The sequence below is a fragment of the Aphis gossypii genome, chromosome X (assembly GCF_020184175.1).
Source record: "Aphis gossypii isolate Hap1 chromosome X, ASM2018417v2, whole genome shotgun sequence".
NCBI lineage: Eukaryota > Metazoa > Arthropoda > Insecta > Hemiptera > Aphididae > Aphis > Aphis gossypii.
In genome coordinates, this window is record NC_065533.1 from 38,516,678 (window position 1) to 38,522,677 (window position 6,000).

The window sequence follows — 6,000 nt, forward strand, 5'->3', positions numbered from 1 at the left end:
AATATAATACTTATTTTAGGTGATAAAAAGTAAGGAATCTTTGAAAAGTTTAAAAAAATATTGAATTTTACGAAGAGATTCTAATGGAAATAATACATATTTGAGTTTTAAATGCAAGGAATCAATGAAAAACCTAGAAAAATATGAATTTGACAAAGATTCTAATGGGGAAATAATACATATTTGAGGTTATATATGCAAGGAATCATTGAAAACTTGAAAAAATATTGAATTTACGAAGATTATAATGGTAATAATACATATTTGAGGTTATAAATTCAAGGAATCTTGGAATAGTCCAGAAAAAAATGGAATTAATGGTGATATTTTAGGATATAATACATATTTGAGGTTATATATGCAAGGAATCTTAGAAAAGTCCAGGAAAAAATGCAATAAATCTTGATTATATTGGATATAATAGTTATTTTAGGTGATAAATGTAAGGAATCATTGAAAAATCCTGAAAATAATGGAATTAATGATGATGTTTTTCGATATAATACATATTTGAGGTTATAAATTCAAGGAATCTAGGATAATTTCAGAAAAAATTGGAATAAATGGTAAATTTTTTTGGATATAATACATATTTAATGTTATAAATGCAAGGAATCTTTGAAAAATCTAAAAAAATATTGAATTTTACGAAGATTCTAATGGAAATAATACATATTTGAGGTTATATATGCAAGGAATCTTGGAATAATCTAGAAAAATATTGAATTTTACGAGGATAATAATGGAAATATTACAAATTTGAGGTTATAAATGCAAGGAATAATTGAAAAATTCCAGAAAATAATGGAATAAGTGGTGATATTTTTGGATATAATACATATTTAAGGATATAAATTCAGGGAATCTTGGAAAAGTTCAGGAAAAAATGGAATGAATCTTTTTTATATTGGATATAATACATATTTAATGTTATGAATGCAAGGAATCTTTGAAAAATCTAGAAAAATATTGAATTTTACGAAGATTCTAATGGAAATAATACATATTTGAGGTTATAAATGCAAGGAATCATTGAAAAATTCCAGAAAATAATGGAATAAGTGGTGATATTTTTGGATATAATACATATTTGAGGTTATAAATTAAGGAATCTTGATAATTTCAGAAAAAAATGGAATAAATGTGATGAATTTTTTTCTATATAATACATATTTAATGTTATGAATGCAAGGAATCTTTGAAAAACTAGAAAAATATGAATTAATTTTACGAAGATTCTAATGCAACTAAACATATTTGAGGTTAAAATGCAAGGAATCATTGAAAAATCTAGAAAAATATTGAATTTTACGAAGATTCTATGGAAATAATACTATTTGAGGTTTATATGCAAGGAATATTGAAAAATCTAGAAAAATATTGATTTTACGAAGATTATAATGGTAATAATACATATTTGAATAATATATGCAAGGAATCATTGAAAAATGTAGAAAAATATTGAATTTTTAACGAAGATTCTAATGCAAATAATACATATTTGAGGTTATAAATGCAAGGAATCATTGAAAAATCCTGAAAATAATGGAATTAATGGTGATGTTTTGGATATAATACATATTTGAGGTTATAAATTCAAGGAATCTTAGAAAAATCCAGTAAAAATTGGAATGAATCTTGATTATATTGGATAAAATACTTATTTTAGGTGATAAATGTAAGGAATCATTGAAAAATCTAGAAAAATATTGAATTTTACGAAGATTATACTGGAAATAATACATATTTGAGGTTATAAATTCAAGGATTCTTGGAAAATTCCAGAAAATAATGGAATTAATGGTGATATATTTGGATATAATACATATTTGAGATTATACATTCAAGGAATTATGGTGACATTTTTAGATATAATACATATTTAAGGTTATGAATTCAAGGAATCTTGGATAATTTCAGAAAAAAATGGAATAAATGGTAAATTTTTTGGATATAATACATATTTAAGGTTACGAATGCAAGGAATCTTGGAAAAATCCAGAGAAAAATGGAACAAATGGGAATTCTTTGGATTTTAATACATATTTTAAGGTATGAATGCAAGGAATCTTGGAATAATCTAGAATAATATTGAATTTTACGAAGATTTCTAATGGAAATAATACATATTTGAGGTTATAAATGCAAGGAATCATTGAAAAATTCCAGAAAATAATGGAATAAGTGGTGATATTTTTGGATATAATACATATTGAGGTTATAAATTCAAGGAATCTTGGATAACTTCAGAAAAACTGGAATAATAAATGGTGGATGAATTTTTCTATCTAATACATATTTAATGTTATGAATGCAAGGATCTTTGAAAATCTAGAAAAATATTGAATTTTACGAAGATTCTAATGCAAATATACATATTTGAGGTTTAATGCAAGGAATCATTGAAAAATCTAGAAAAAAATATTGAATTTTACGAAGAGTCTAATGGAATATAATACATATTTGAGGTTATATATGCAAGGAATCATTGAAAAATCTAGAAAAAATTGATTTTACGAAGATTATAATGGTAATAATACATATTTGAGGTTATATATGCAAGGAATCATTGAAAAATCTAGAAAAATATTGAATTTTACGAAGATTCTAATGCAAATAATACATATTTGAGGTTATAAATGCAAGGAATCATTGAAAAATCCTGAAAATAATGGAATTAATGGTGATGTTTTGGATATAATACATATTTGAGGTTTAAATTCAAGGAATCTTGGATAAGTTCAGAAAAAAATGGATAAATGGTAAATTTTTTTGGGTTATAATACATATTTATGTTATGATGCAAGGAATCTTTGAAAAATCTAGAAAAATATTGAATTTACGAAGGTTCTAATGCAAATAATACATATTTGAGGTTATAAATGCAAGGAATCATTGAAAAATAATCCTGAAAATAATGGAATTAATGGTGATGTTTTGGATATAATACATATTTGAGGATATAAATTCAAGGAATCTTGGAAAAGTCCAGGAAAAAATGGAATGAATCTTGATTATATTGAATATAATACTTATTTTAGGTGATAAAAGTAAGGAATCTTTGAAAAGTTTAAAAAAATATTGAATTTTACGAAGATTCTAATGGAAATAATACATATTTGAGGTTTTAAATGCAAGGAATCAATGAAAAACCTAGAAAAATATTGAATTTTACAAAGATTCTAATGGGAATAATACATATTTGAGGTTATATATGCAAGGAATCATTGAAAAATCTAGAAAAATATTGAATTTTACGAGATTATAATGGTAATAATACATATTTGAGGTTATAAATTCAAGGATCTTGGAATAGTCTAGAAAATAATGGAATTAATGGTGATATTTTGGATATAAATCATTTGAGGTTATAAATGCAAGTGGAATCATTGAAAAATCCTGAAAAATAACGGAATTAATGGTGATGTTTTAGGATATACTACATTTGAGGTTATATATGCAAGGAATCTTAGAAAACTCCAGGAAAAAATGGAATGAATCTTGATTAATTTGTATAATACTTATTTTTAGGTGTGATAAATGTAAGGAATCATTGAAAAATTTAAAAAAATATTGAATTTTACGAAGATTCTAATGGAAATAATACATATTTGAGGTTATATATGCAAGGAATCTTAGAAAATCCAGGAAAAAATGGAATGAATCTGATTATATGGATATATACTTATTTTAGGTGATAAATGTAAGGAATCATTGAAAATTTAAAAAAATATTGACTTTACGAAGATTCTAATCAAATAATACATATTTGAGGTTATAAATGCAAGGAATCATTGAAAAATTTCAGAAAATAATGGATTAAGGGGTGATATTTTTATATAATACATATTTAATGTTAGGAATTAAGGAATCATTGAAAAATTTAAAAAAAACTATTGAATTTTACGAAGATTCTAATGAAATATCATAGTTGAGGTTAAATGCAAGGAATCAATTGAAAATCTGAAAATAATGGAATTAATGGTGATGTTTTGGATATAATACATATTTGAGGTTATAATTCAAGGAATCTTGGATAATTTCAGAAAAAAAAAAATGGAATAAATGGTAATTTTGGATATAATACATATTTAATGTTATGATGCAAGGAATCTTTGAAAAAATCTAAAAAAATATGAATTTTACGAGGATTATAATGGAATAATACATATTTGAGGTTATATATGCAAGGAATCTTAGAAAAATCCGTGAAGAATGGAATGAATCTTGATATTTTGGATATAGATACTATTTTAGGTGATAATGAAGGAGAGTCATTGAAAATCTAGAGAAAATCTTGAATTTTACGAAGATTATACTGGAAAGAATACATATTGAATTTATAAAATCAAGGAATTTGGAAAATTCCAGAAAATAATGGAATTAATGGTGATATATTGGATATAATACAAATTTGAGATTATACATTCCAGGAAGTATGGTGATATTTTAGATAAATACATATTGAGTTATGATTCAAGGAAATTGGATTTTTCAGAAAAAAAAAAAAATGGAATAAATGGTAAATTTTTTGGATATAATACATATTTAAGGTTACGAATGCAAGGAATCTTGGAATAATCTAGAAAAATATTGAATTTTACGAGGATTATAATGGAAATATTACATATTTGAGGTTATAAATTCAAGGAATCTTGGAATAGTCCAGAAAAAAATGGAATTAATTGTGATATTTTTGGATATAATACATATTTGAGGTTATATATGCAAGGAATCATTGAAAAATCTAGAAAAATATTGAATTTTACGAAGATTATAATGGTAATAATACATATTTGAGGTTATAAATTCAAGGAATCTTGAATAGTCCAGAAAAAAAATGGAATAATGGTGAATATTTTTGGATATAATACATATTTGAGGTTATATATGCAAGGAATCTTAGAAAAGTAAAGGAAAAAATGCAATAAATCTTGATTATATTGGATATAATACTTATTTTAGGTGATAAATGTAAGGAATCATTGAAAAATCCTGAAAATAATGGAATTAATGGTGATGTTTTTCGATATAATACATATTTGAGGTTATAAATTCAAGGAATCTTGGATAATTTCAGAAAAAAATGGAATAAATGGTAAATTTTTTTGGATATAATACATATTAAATGTTATAAATGCAAGGAATCTTTGAAAAATCTAAAAAAATATTGAATTTTACGAATATTCTAATGGAAATAATACATATTTGAGGTTATATATGCAAGGAATCATTGAAAAATCTAGAAAAATATTGAATTTTACGAAGATTATAATGGAAATAATACATATTTGAGGTTATATATGCAAGGAATCTTAGAAAAGACCAGGAAAAAATGGAATGAATCTTGATTATATTGGATATAATACTTATTTTAGGTGATAAATGTAAGGAATCATTGAAAAATTTAAAAAATATTGAATTTTACGAGATTCAATGGAATAATACATATTTGAGGTTATATATGCAAGGAATCTTAGAAAAATCCAGAGTAAAAAATGGAATGAATCTTGATTATATTGGATTAAATATAAACTATATTTTAGGTGATAATGTAAGGAATCATTGAAAAATCTAGAAAAAAATATTGAATTTTACGAAGATTATACTGGAAATATACATATTTGAGGTTATAAATTCAAGGATTCTTGGAAAAGTCCAGAAATAATGGAATTAATGGTGATATATTGGATAAATAAATTTTGAGATTATACATTCAAGGAATTATGGTGATATTTTTAGATATAATACATATTAAGGTTATGAATTCAAGGAATCTTGGATAAATTTCAGAAAAAATGGAATAAATGGTAAAATTTTTGGATATAATACATATTAAGGTTTACGAATGCAAGGAATCTTGGAAAAATCCAGAAAAAAATGGAATAAATGGTGATTCTTTGGATATAATACATATTTTAAGGTTATGAATGCAAGATTCTTGGAAAAGTCCAGAAAAAATGGAATAATCTTGATTAATTGGATTAATAATATTTTTTA

General features: G+C 23.5%; 1 protein-coding gene across 1 annotated transcript in view; it reads left to right on the forward strand.

The window, feature by feature from the left end:
* Nucleotides 1-6,000, forward strand: part of LOC126552688 (uncharacterized) — an 89,313-nt gene that overhangs the window by 67,535 nt on the left and 15,778 nt on the right. The window lies entirely within an intron of this gene.